At 29.3% G+C, this 14,407-nt stretch overlaps 3 pseudogenes; all 3 read left to right on the top strand.

Moving 5' to 3' along the window:
* Positions 1-1,736: 1,736 nt before the first annotated feature.
* On the top strand, positions 1,737-2,619 carry LOC110825749 (agamous-like MADS-box protein AGL62 pseudogene; annotated as a pseudogene).
* Positions 2,620-9,370: 6,751 nt separating this feature from the next.
* On the top strand, positions 9,371-9,655 carry LOC148270405 (agamous-like MADS-box protein AGL62 pseudogene; annotated as a pseudogene).
* A 4,080-nt stretch (positions 9,656-13,735) lies between these two features.
* On the top strand, positions 13,736-14,062 carry LOC110825713 (agamous-like MADS-box protein AGL62 pseudogene; annotated as a pseudogene).
* Positions 14,063-14,407: the final 345 nt, after the last annotated feature.

Here is a 14,407-nt window from a genome sequence, read left to right as displayed (position 1 = left end):
ATTATGTCATATTTATGCGAGTTAATTTTTTACGTTGACAATTATGAGTCTCTATTTTTGAATAAATACCTGTGTTGGTTAATTAACTAATATATATATACATCAAATTTAAAACAATATAAATAACATTTAATTAAAATCATACAGGGAAGTACAATCTCTTATATAGGAAGAAATATACCAACTATTCAGTTAAATAATGGTTGGTACAAGTCACATCTTGAGTTAGTCTGAAATATAATAAATGAAATGAATTAACTATATGGTAATTATGCATCCACGGACAAACTATTGAATTTCATGATCAAATTTTTATACATTGTAAGAGTTGTGATATATTTATTAAGTGACACTCTTGGTGACCTGTATGTTCATCCAATTTATTGATGCGATAAAAAAATCATGATGATGAGTCAAAAGTGTTTAGTCATAATAAATCAATTATATTGGTTAAAGTCCTATAAATAATTTAATACTAAGCCTATATGGGTCACATGCACAAGCTCCAGCTAAGAAAATTCTACTACTTTAATGTGAGTAATTAATCTTAAAATAAATCAATAATGAAATTAAGTAATATTCATGGGAAAAATTTTATTGAGAGTACTTATCTAAGTATGCAAATATATCTATATATTTGGGAATATATATCCCAAGTATGGATAATATCTTTATTAAATGTTAATTGTTTATTTAACTTATTCAATTATATGAGATATAATTTAAATAAAAATTCCCTAAAAAATGCATGGAAGATTTTATATTAGGACCAAACAGTATTAAAAAAATTTTTTCGATCAAATGGATCAAAGAAATTGGATTTTGTTTAAGCAGGCTCAAGTTGAAGTGTTGTACAAGTAAAATAATTATAAGTCACCTTTTGAAAGAGCTAAACATGAATTATATGAATTTTAAGTTTAACTGAATATCACACGCAATCGAATTAAAACTTTATTGTTATGAAGGTTAATCGAGTGTCACAATTAAATTTAATTATTTAAAATTTTGAATTTTAAATGTGATCCAATTGATAGTTATAATTTAATATACAACTTCGATCCTTCCTTAATGCTTATAAATAAAATTAAAATTATCCATAGTACTAATGATCAATTAATTTTATAAAGAATTCATCATAGTTTTTAAATTTTAATATATCTTATAATACATTTTTAAATTTTTTATTACTTTAACAGAAATTATCTAAGGATTTTTATCATTGCAATTTGATTCAGTGTGTCTCCTAACAATAGACAAATAAATAAAATTAAAAGTAGCTCTCTTACCTTCTCAATCCCAAATTAATATCGAGAATATATATACATATATATAACATAAAAAATGTAAAATTTTCAAGAAGGTTCAATTTTCATGTATATCCATCTAGCTATGTATCTATATATGTTAAAATAATGATGATTTTGCAAATTGTATAAAAGTACAGCTAAAATTTAACTTTAATTGTCCAGATTTTTCCTACCATATATTTCAATAAGGAGGAGATTCTCAAGCAACCCTAAACAAGTAAATTATTAAAACAAGAAAATATATACAGGATGTCTACCTAAAATTTATTAATTCACAACCTTGATTCAAATCTCCTATAAATATCACTCATTTCCCCCTCTTTCAATACAAACTATTTCTCTCCATTAATCTCTCTATTAATTTCTCTCTGCACATATTCAATACTTGTAACCATGGTGAGAAAGAGTAAGGGACGGCAAAAGGTTGAAATGGCGAAGATGAATAATGAAAGCAATCTCCAAGTCACTTTCTCCAAACGTCGAGCCGGACTTTTCAAGAAGGCGAGTGAATTGAGCACTCTATGTGGGGCTGAGATTGCTATTATCATCTTCTCACCCGGTCAGAAGGTCTTCTCTTTTGGCCATCCTTGTGTCCAAACTGTGCTGGAACGTTTTGTTAGTGGTAATCCACCACAAGCTGCATCTGGAACCATGAAACTCATTGAGGCTCATCGGAACACTAGTGTCCGTGAGCTAAACATGCAGCTCACTCAGGTTATTTTAATTAATTTCCTTTCTAATAAAACATTTTCGGTATAAATAATATATATTAATTTTACCACATGTACAGGTTCTTAACCAACTCGAAATCGAGAAGAAGCGAGGCGAAGAGCTTAACCATATGAAAAATGCAAATGAGAATCAATGTTGGTGGATGGCTCGCAAGAACGATATGAGCTTGACACAACTTCAACAACTGAAGGCCTCTCTCGATGAACTGAAGAAGAATGTGGCTAAGCATGCTGAGAAGATTTTGATTCGTACCCAAAATAATCATCATCCTCATCATCATCTTCCTCATCCTAAACATGCTGAGAAGATTTTGATTCGTACCCAAAATAATCATCATCCTCATCATCATCTTCCTCATCCTCATCCTCATCATCATCTTCCTCATCCTCATCCTCATCTTCCTCATCCTCATCCTCATCATCATCATCCTAACCATCCTTTTTTTCTAGGAAGTTCTTCCGATGGAGCAAGTCTTCCTTTTGAGACAAAGCCTGCTGGATTCAGTTCTAGCATTGTTCCATTCAACAATCCGAATATGATGCCTCCAAAGTATCATGGATTTGGCCAAGGATTCTTCTAAGTGAACTTTTTTTATTTATTTAAAATGAATTTTTAATTTTTCCAGCACAGTAAATGCCACAGTATTAGTCTTTATATTATGTTGGGTTTTAGGATTTTAGCTTCTAACGAGTAAGGGTTTGTTCTAGAAAATAAGAGGCGTCTTATTTTATGTTATTTGTTTAAGTACTTTGTAATCGTTCAGTGATACTGCATCTAGTTCTTAATATAATTTTTCTTCCTTAAAAACCTTTGCGCTTGATTATATATATATATATATGTATATATCTCAAACATTCTACTACGCTTTTTTTTTTGTCATGCGTTGTGACACTATCAACTGCTACCTATATAACATATCGTAATATGTATTATTTTAATATATAAAAAATTATTATCAAAATATTTACTCATTTATATTCACCATACAAAATGTAAAACACATATATACAAGAGTTTAGCCTCTATTATATATATATATATATATGTGTGTGTGTATATATGTAAAGTGATCTATTATCTCTTATTTATTGTATACCATACCTCGAGAGATTGAGGAAAGTTTAGAGCTTGAGGTAAGCATACTAGAATTTTTCAATATCAAAAGCTTTCAGCTTAGAGATAGATATTAGATTACACAAGCATGAGTTTTTGTTATTCGGGTAAATTTATGGAATAATTAGCATGCACAAGAATTAAATTACGTAAAAATTATAATCTACTATTTTCTTATGTACAATTTAAACGTATGTATGATACTAAATGACTGTATGAATCCAAATAAAAATAGAACATATAGGTTGTAGAGAAGGTAAGTAGTAGATCTATATATAGATCAACTTTAAAAGTATAATATAGTTAATTTATTCTTATTTAACAAAAAAATTGTAAGAACGACATGATAGGGAAAATAAAAATAAATTGTGCATTAAAAAGATGATGCATGTACAGATATAAGTGCGCGTTTTATTGAAATATATATACGCATTTAATCATAAATCTGGCTATTACACTCCTATATTGAATTTGGAGCTATGTTGGAATCATAAATCTACTCAGCATATTATATTATTTCTCAATTTTTTTTTATTTCTATTCCATTTGAATTTCTATTTTCTATATTTTTACACTGGATCTACAACTCGTGTATGTCTACAATTTATATCTTTTTCCCATGAAGACATCCTTCTATGCTCTAAGTTCGGTGTAGGTATCAAATATTGATCATATTGTAGCTATTATGTGAAGACAGCTACTAAATTTTGTAATAAAAAATTTGCTGGCAATGCTTCTGAAATGCAGGGGACACTGCATATGGATTGGATAGATTGGTTATATTGTTAGCAGGAGCTAGTAAATAAGAGATGTCATAGCTTTCTTGAAGAAAACTATCGTACAGTGTGCTCTCACCCGAGCACCATCTGAAGTCGATCCACAACAGCTAAAAGATCTTTCAATCTAAAACCAATAATCTCTTCTGTTTTTAGTCTGAACATATTTCTAAACCAGAGTTTCAAACATATATTTATACGGGAGAATTTGACTCTGCTTCCCAGTTCATGTGATCCATTCAATTTTGATTAACGAGGGTCTTATTTTTGTATACTTATCTTACTATTTTTTGAAAAACTCGTAACAAAGAATGAAATTTTTTCGCTAAGGAAAACATATTTCTTACCAGATGCTTAATCAATGCATATAAGTGTGATATTCAGTCTTAAAATTTTATTTCAAAAGATTTATTGTTAAACATATTTTCAGACTAATTTTGTACACTAAAACTAAATATCTTTCAATTTTGAGAGCAAAATTAATCTTGAGAGCAATAAAGGAGGCCGATAAGGAAAAACATGCTAATAGATTTAAGATTAAATAGAAAAAAAAAAGAAAGAGAAATAGGAAGGGCTGCTGAATGATGCATTAACATGGCAATACTATTATGATATATTGTTTAAATTTTGAAGCCTTATGAAACACAAACAGATATGCATGAAGAACATATTGCGTTCAAGGACAAAAACAGAACAAGAAGACTGGAATATAAAAAATATATAGACACGTTTATATCAATGAGATTATGTCAAATTCAATAATAACAGTTGAATTTAACTTCTCTCTTGCATTATACCGAGTGCATGACATATTCATTATCAGATAAGATCATCTTTTTGACCATGTTAAAATCGAGCCTTCTGAGTTACTTGAGAACAACTAAATGATATGTTAATACGGGAAATGCATAAAAGGCAAAAACTCTTGAACTATTTCACTTTAGTTAATTTATGCATGATGTATGAGCATTAGGTTATATAAATGTTCATAAACTTTCTATTTTGTGTTCCAAGATTGTGGCTATTATGATCATTTCCATGCCATTAATAAATTTCTTCTTTGAGATTGAACCAAACTTGATGCAATAATTTATTCATGAATGCATCTAATAATAAAAACCAAACAAAAAAACTGAAATAAATAAATAAAAAACAAATAGATAGATCATATCGATGAGACTATTAAATTTATTCAGGGTAAAAACATTTTTAACTTCCCCCTAGCATTACACAATGAACGACATATTAGTTGTTAGATAAGATCACCTTACTGACCATTATAAAACTTAACTTGTTGATTTACATAAAAATAGTTTTATGAATTGTTAGTAAGTGAAATGCATGAAAAAGAATAATATTGAAGATTAGTTTGTTTTAGTCAATATTAGAGAATTAGGTTCTATACACTTACGTATACATTTCATTTTTGTATTTGTCATGATCATTAATGCGCCAAGGATGAATTTCTTCCTTAGTTTAAATCAAGTAGTAATAATTTGTTCACAAATGCATCCAGTGATAGAAACTAGATAAGAAGACTGGAACATAAAAAATATATAAACATATAAACTATCTCGATGAAATTATATTAAAATTCACTAATAATTAAAGAAATTTAACTTATCTCTAGCATTATACTAAATGAATGAAATACTAATAGTTGAATAAGATCATCTTGACGACCATGATAAGAACAAATTTTTTTATTTAGTAGAAAATAATTAAATGAACTATGAATAAGGAAAATACATTAAAGGGAATTTAGGTTCAACATGCTTGTGTAAACTTTCTATTTTTATATTCCAAGATCGCCGTGCTCATACGATCATTGACAAATGAAGAATAAGTTTTTTCCTTGAGATGTAAGCAAATCAAAATTCATAAATGAATGTTTTACTATGTACTAGTAAGAAAGGTAAAGAATTCTTGATAGTATCAGAAATTTAAGTTTTGGATTATGTCAAGATATTCCTTACCTTATATTTTAATGAAAAAAGGATTCTAGCCAGAAATGTAAACGCATAAAAGTTAAGTAAATCCACCTAACTCAACTTAGATAGCCTCAAGTGGTACCTCCAAACTTATAAATACCTTGCGTAGTTTACAATCGTCAATTGCAATAATAGTATACTTACATCTTCTCATCATAATCTCCATTATCTTCTTCTCAATTTGCCGAGGTTATCTTTTGTTATTTTCAGTTTTAGCAATGGCAAATGAGGGGACATCAAGTAAAAGTAAAGGTCATCAAAAGATCGAGTTAAAAAAGATGGAGAATGAAGCCAGTCTCCAAGTTACTTTCTCAAAACATCGAAGTAGCCTTTTCAAGAAGGCGAGTGAACTTTGCACTCTTTGTAGACCAGATGTTGGCCTTATTGTTTTCTCCCCTGGAAATAGGGCCTTCTGCTATGGCAATCCTAATATCGATATTGTGATTGATCATTTTCTTAGTATTGATGTTCGTCCAGTTAAGATCCTGACAACGACAATGATACTCAACAAACAATCAGTAGGATCAATGAGGTGTTAGCAACTTATTTGTTATCTTTTTTTTATAATATCCATTTATGATAATCTAAAAATTTTCATGAGTCAATAATACTTAAATCTATGATGTAACATCATATATTTTGAATTTTTTGTTGGACTTTCAAATCTTTAGCCTAATTGCTTATCTAATACTGCAAATACATGAATATGTATATATGATAACAGGCTCAAGAAAAGGAGGAGGCAGCAAGGAAGCGTGGTAAAGAGCTCAAACAAAGAAGAAAAGGATTGATGATAGAGCTTTGGTATACGCATTCAATGGACAAATTCAGCTTGGAAGAGCTTGAAGTTTTGGATGCTAGTATGAAGGCCTTGTGGAATGATGTTTCCGAACTTGCAAAGAAACTAAAGAAGGAACAAGGTAACTCGAGTTCAGCTGAGGGTTCTCCAAGGGATGACGGGATGTTTTACTCAGATCCAGCAATGAAGGCCTTGATTACTCTCCCCATGCCTAGTATGCCCAGCAACCCAACTTATGAATATGCCCCCAGCAGTACTAATTCAACTCCTCCCCTGAGTAAATTCTGTAACCTAGACTCTGGCAATCCCAACATAATGATGATGGATAACCCGTTGAATGATTCAAGCATGGCGTTAGATCCTGTTGATGACTTGAAGGCCATGCCTAGGGATCTCTTCAATAATTTAGTCATGATTGAGTCAGATGATCCAATTGCATCACTTAATGCAGGAGATAATCCAGACATAATATGTGATGCCTTCGGGAACCAAATTGCAACAATGGATATTAATCTGTCAAATGATCCAAATATTGGGCTTAATGAGTTTTTTAATCCGAGTACTATGCCTCATGCACCAAATGATCCAATTAGCACAACATCTGATGCTCTAAATATGATACGTATTGTGCCAAATGATTCAAATCTAGACTCAGTATTTGATGGCTTCACTCTAGAGATGCTATTTGCGGATCCATTGGATGATGAGAACTTCATTGTGGACAATCCAAATGAGGCGGCTAACGGTGATAATCCAAAAAAAATGCCGCCTCCTCTTGCAGGGAATGTTCTAGGAAGCGGCCAAGGATTTTAATGACTAAGTTTGTTGATTATCTTGAAATGAATCAAGGGCTAGTTTGAAGAGTTTCAGTATCGTGTCTTTTGTTTTTGTTTGTCTTGTCTTTCAAATAATGATTTGGGAATTTGGGATTTCAATTGGCTTGAGTTTTGTATTTGCTTACTTTCAGGTGGTGTTCTTGTGTGTGCGTGTGTGTGTGTGTTTTTTTTTCTTTATAAATGTTGTCGTTGTTAGTCTTGGATCGAGTTAATAAGTATATGTGTGTTTCATGAGTGTTGTTTATTTTACATTCTTGTTAAGTACAATTCTGCAAATCTTTAAAAATATTTAATCTTTTATAATCACCCTATAAAGTACATTTATATGATAGTTCTGTCTCTTTATATATATGTGTGTATGTATGTGTATTTATATATATGTATATACAGTAGTCACTTATCTCGCATTTATTGTAAACTATATCTCGAGAGATTTAAAAGAGTTTAGAATTTGGTATCAATACACTCGAGTATATGAAAATATTAAAGCTCTTTAAGTACGTAATAAATTTATTATTTTTAGAAAGTTAATTATTACATTATATATAAATATATGTACGTGTATATCTATGACTTTGAAGAAAAAAGGTAAAAGATTATTCCGCGTACTCATTTCGCTTCCCTATTCCATTATATAGAAATATATAAATCTGTTGGTATATATTTAATTTGGTAGCATGCTTAAGATTTTGTATAATTTTAACTTGTATTTAATTTAAATTACAATACAAATACCACATATCTGAATTGGAAAAGAGTTATGATTCTAAATCAAATTCAAATTATAGTTTTTAAAAATCTTTAATATGAGTTTGGATTTTGTGATTGTATTAAAAATTCTGAATTCACTGATATAATGTAAAATAATTCAATTGACGTTTAGTCTCAATATCCGAATGTTAAAATGAGAATGCTTTTGTTATTATTAAAAAATATGTAAATAATTTATTATGAAAAATTATATCTGTCATTCTCATATATATTAGTTTCAATATAGATATTCAAAAGGACAATATAGTATTCTCATTACAGTTAAATGTAATAAATTATATGATAGATATAATTTATAATGTATATATTTTTAAAAAAAAAATTATAAGCTATCCAAAATGCAATAGATTGAAAGATCGATCATTCTCTTAAATATATTATTTTTAAATTTTAATATTCAAAATAATAAATAATGTGAAAGAGGTTATGAACTATTTAACTCGTCAGGATCTATTATATTTTCAAAAAGAATTATAATAGGTTATTTACGTATATAATATTCAACATACAAAACTTAGTAAATTAAAGATTTATCATTCTCTTAACTATGGCGAAATACTTTTAAATTCTATTATCTGAAAGGAAAATATAGTATACTCATCGCAATTAGGAATAATAAATTACATATGTAATAATATGTTAAAATTTATAAGCATTTTTCTATTTATATACTAAGCACATAATAAAATTTGAATGACACGAGAGATTTCATTTAAGTCAATGTTCATTAAAAAAGATAATTCAATCAATTATTTTTAGTCAAATAAAAAGAATATCTTAGAAGCTCTATGTCAGATTATTTAAGAAAGATTCTAAAAACTTCGAGAGGATTTATTTAGACTACTCTAAATTAGTTAAATTATATTCTCTCCATTATTACAAAATCCTAAAGGAGTAAGTAATTAAGACAGTTAATTTAAATGCAGGAATACTTAAAAATTGTAACTGTCAAATTGAGTAGTCTATAAATATACTTCATTCTACTTCATCCTTATTCAATCATTCAAATCATAAATTAATCTTTTAATTCGTGCTAAATTTATCCATGGAGCCTCCTAAGAAGTTAAAGGGCCGCCAAATGATTGAGATGGTGAAGATCAAGAAGGCGACGAACCTCCAAGTTACCTTTGCCAAACGCCGGGCTGGCATTTTCAAGAAGGCGAGTGAAATTAGTACGCTTTGTGGCGCTGAAATTGCAGTGATTATTTTTTCACCTGCTAAGAAAGTGTTCTTTTTTGTCAGTCCTTCTTTGGAAAAGTTGATCAATCGATTCAGTGGCCCAATAGAACAACATCATTCAGCTAATAGATGTATGATGGATGCTCAATGAAATGCTTGTCTCCAAGGGCTCAACTCACAGCTAAACACGGTATAATCACTACAATGTCTTCATATATCTATACTATTTGATTTTTATAACTAATTCTTGAATTTTTTTTGGACATGATTATATATAATTAAAGCTTAATGCCCAACTGGATGCTAAAAAGAAGTGAAGTGTGGAGCTTAAGAAGGTGATGAAGGAGAATACAAGTAAAGCCTAGTGGATGGGTTCCATAGATGACATGAACCTTTCACAGCTTCAGCAATTTCAAGCTGCCCTTGAGGAATTATACGAGAATGTTATAAAAGTCACCAAAGAAAATGATGCTGAAGAGAACAATATTAATCCTAATTCTGATGATCAGCTTTTTCTTGGAAGCTTTTCCAATGGAACTGGACTTCCATTTGAATCTATCCCCTTAAATGCTATCGGTTGTCCCATAAACATGGTTAATCCGAACAAGAATAGGGTTAATTCAAACAAGGTTAATCCAAACGTGATTAGTCCCAGCATGATTAATCCTAACATGGTTAATCCTGCAGCTTATATGAAGATGCTTCGTGACATGCTCAACAACAATAATCCAAACATTCCCTTGTCCAATTCCATGATTCCCAATAATCCAAACATGGTCTCTAATGTCATGCCTATCAGTAGTAACCCTACAAACATGATGCTACCGGCGGCAAATCTGATGATCAACAATGATCAAAACTTGGTTCCAGCCGATCATATGATGATGAACAATGACCAGAACATGATGGTGGGGGGATCGGATGCGATCAACGATTAAAACTTGATGTATACCAATGGTCTTAACAATGTGAACATGATGCCAGCTACAAGATATAATATGACTCAGAATAATGGTGGAAACGGGTAGGAGTTTTTCTAAATTTGAAATTTGTGGGAATGTGTTTTGATTAGTAAGGTCACAGAGTGCTCATACAGTTTGACTTTCATATTTAAGTTATATTATCAATGGAATGTAAAGTGATATATTTTATAAATAAAAGATCTATTTGCTTTCATCTTAACTCTAATTTTACAGTACTATATGCTATGCATGCATTATAAATCTTAAAAAGACGTGCACTGTTTAATACACATTAGGGCTTAGATTTCACCCCAAAAGAGAGAGCGAGCGAGAGAGAGAGAGAGAGAAACAATAGATACAAAGAATCAAAATGAATTTGTATTTACATATCCAATATGTTCTATTAGATGTTATATGGGGTGGCAGGTTCTTGAAAAATCATCCATGAAATATTAATTATTTACCGATCTACTGTTAAAATAGATGTATGGTGCGTAATGGCTGTAATAATCCAATGGAAAATAGAATATATAGCTTGTGGAGAAGATATATAGTGGATATATATAGATCAACTTCGAAAGTAAAACACAATTAACTTATTCTTATTTAATAAAAAATTTTAAGAAATACATGGCAATGAAAGTAAAAATAAATAGTAAATTAAAAATGCATTATGCAAATACAGATTCAAGTGCACGTTATATTAAAATATCTATGCGTACTTAATAAATTTACTATGCAACGTGTTATAGTTTATACTAAAAATATGATATTTTAATAAATTATAAATAATCGAGTGTTGTTAAAATAATATCTCATATTGAAAAAATTAATTGAAAAATTACAACCATGTTCTATATTTATAAAAATTTTATAAAACATATTGTGCTTTTTCATTAGCATAACTACTACTTATGATGAAAATTGGGAGGAACCCCAATTTCTTTGGAAAGCTCTCGAAGACAGATTCCTTCAAGAAAATATTAATTCCAATTGAGAATATTCGATTAAAAACATGACTATCTAAATCCTTCCATTTTGTTGCAAATTTATTGGGAAGAATGACGAGATTAATGAAAAAGCAAACGTAAAAATTTAGTTAGATAATCCTAAAATTCTGACTAAAATATCTCTCGTGGAAACACTTTTAAGTCCCTATGGATTCAAATAGAGTATATATCATTTTGAATCAACGTAGAGAAGACTAATAGAGAAGATGAGCAACCATCAAAAGCGTCAAGAAAGATAACATACTATGAAAGACAACTCACCATAGTGAAGAATTGAGCCAAATTGGAATAGTTTTATATGGAAGCTTCATCAAAACCTTTTATAGCTAAGGTTGAAAAGAGGAAAATTGTTATTAAAATAATTAGTAGGTTGGTAATTGTATGATATTCAGTACTTTGGGATTTTCTTATAAGTTTAATTTTTTTTATATATAACATGTTGAACTTCATGGTGGTTTTGCAATATTCGCTATAATTTTATTACCAAGTTTGTAATTTTTTGTTGACTAACTTAATATTCATGTATGGAGAAACATGAAAAATATTTTCATTATCATCCCAAATTTGATATATATATATATATATTAGGAAATAGGTTGGTAATTATATAATATTGTGTATTGGGATGTGTTATTCAAATTTTATTTATTCGTGCATAGATGTTGACACTATTTTCATTATCTTGTCAAATTTGATAAGCAAGAAAATGTGGCTGTTAATAACTATTTCTAAGAATATTCATCTCATTTCGTTCTACAAGCAATGCTGATTTGGAATGGTAAATTCGTATAACTTAAAGGTAATATTATATCAATTTTCAAGATTTTTTTACTATATATTTCAATGAGGTGATTGTAAAGCATTCCAAACAAATAAGTCTTTAAAGCCGATATATTTACAAAGAAAATTCGTCTAAATCAAATTATATATTGAACAATATAAAATAAAAATGTCCAACTTGGTGACCCAGAACGAGTAAGTCATCAAAACCAAAAAAAAATTATATAAAAAATTCATCTAAATCAAGTTGTGTTGGATGGTGAAAAGTGATAATTTCCAACTTGATGATTCCAAACAAGTAAGTTATTAAAGCTAATAAATTTGAATAGAAAATTCATCTAAATTAAATTATGTATTGGATAGTGCAAAATGATAATGTCAAACTTAGTGACTCCAAATGAGTAAGTAATTAAAGTTAAAAAAATTTATAAAAAAAATTCACCTAACTCAAGCAATATGTTGGATAGTGCAAAATGATAAACTCAATCTGGTAACACCAAATAAGTAAGTAATTAAATCCACGAAATTTTTATAGAAAATCTACCTAACTTAAACTATATGTTGAATAGTGCAAAATGATAATGCACAGCCTAATGATTCCAAATGAGTACGTAATTAAAGTTAAAAATTTTATACATAAAATCTACCTAACTCAAGCTATATGCTGGATGGTGTATAATGATAATGCTCAATCTGGTGACTCCAAATTGGCAAGTAATTAAAGTTAAGAAATTTATGCAAAAAATCAATTTAGATCAAGTTATAGATAGTGCAAAATAATAATGTCTAACCTGATGACTCCAAATGAGTAAGTAATTAAAGGCAGAAATTTATATAGAAAATTCATCTAAATCAGATTATATGTTTGATAGTGAAAAATGATAATGCCTAGCTTGGTAACTCCAAATGAGGATGTAATTAAAGGTAAGAAATTTATATAAAAAATCTCTCTTAATCAAGTTAAATATTGAATAGTGCAAAATGATAATGTCCAACCTGATAATTCCCAATAAATAAGTAATTAAAGTTAAGAAATTTATAAATCAGTTTATATATTGGATGGTGCGAAATGATAATATGCAATCTGCTCCAAATGAATAAATAATTAAAGTTAAAAAATTTATATAGAAAATTAATCTAAATCGAGTTATGTATTCGATAGTGCAAAATGATAATGTCTAACATGTTGACTCCAAATGAGTAAGTAATTAAAGCTAATAAATTTATAAATCAAGTTATATGTTGGATAGTATAAAATGATATTTCCCAATCAGATGAATCCAAATGAGTAAGTAATTAAAGATTAAAAAATTTATATAGAAAATCCATTTAAATAAAGTTTGATGTTGCATAGTGCAAAATAATAATGTCAGTCCGACGACTCTTATAAACACTGCACATTTTCTATCAGTTCCTAGTAAATTATAAACCAACTTTTTTATTTTTTCTTCACATTGTCTTTTTCTTTCACTTTTAGCAATGGATAGGAAGGGCAAGGGCTGTCAAAAGATTGAGATGGTGAAGATGCGTAACGAAACCAACCTCCAAGTAACTTTCTCAAAACGAAGAGCTGGTCTTTTTAAGAAAGCTAGTGAATTGTCCACTCTTTGTGACGTTGATATTGCGATGATTGTTTTTTCCCCTAGTAAGAAGGCTTTTTCTTTTGGTCATCCTTGTGTTAAAAAAGTGATTGAAGATTTCATTTGTGATAATCCTCCACGAGATACTTCAGGAGCCATGACGCTCATTGAGGCTCACCGCAACTCAAGGATACATGAGCTCAATATGATCCTCACACTGGTTTGAGTAGACCATATTTAGATTTTAAAACTTAATATACTTATTTGATCTTATTTTTGTTGGATTAAAACTTATACTGACTTGTACTTATTATTTGAAAAATATAAAAATAGGTTATCAATCAATTGAAAATCGAGAAAAATCGCAATGCATAGCTTAAGGAAATTCAAAAAAAAATGTGAGAGTAAGTGTTGGTGGATGGGTCCGAAAAAGGAAATGAGTTTCTCACAACTTGAGCATTTAAAGACATCTCTTAAGGAATTGAAGAAGAAAGTTACTGAAGAAGTTGAGACGATTATAATTCAGAACAAATTAAACATGATGCCTCATGTATTGAACGACCCAAACGCG

The sequence above is a fragment of the Carica papaya genome, chromosome 1 (assembly GCF_054855325.1).
Source record: "Carica papaya isolate Zhongbai chromosome 1, ASM5485532v1, whole genome shotgun sequence".
Taxonomy (NCBI): domain Eukaryota; kingdom Viridiplantae; phylum Streptophyta; class Magnoliopsida; order Brassicales; family Caricaceae; genus Carica; species Carica papaya.
This window is presented reverse-complemented; position numbering and strand designations above follow the sequence as displayed.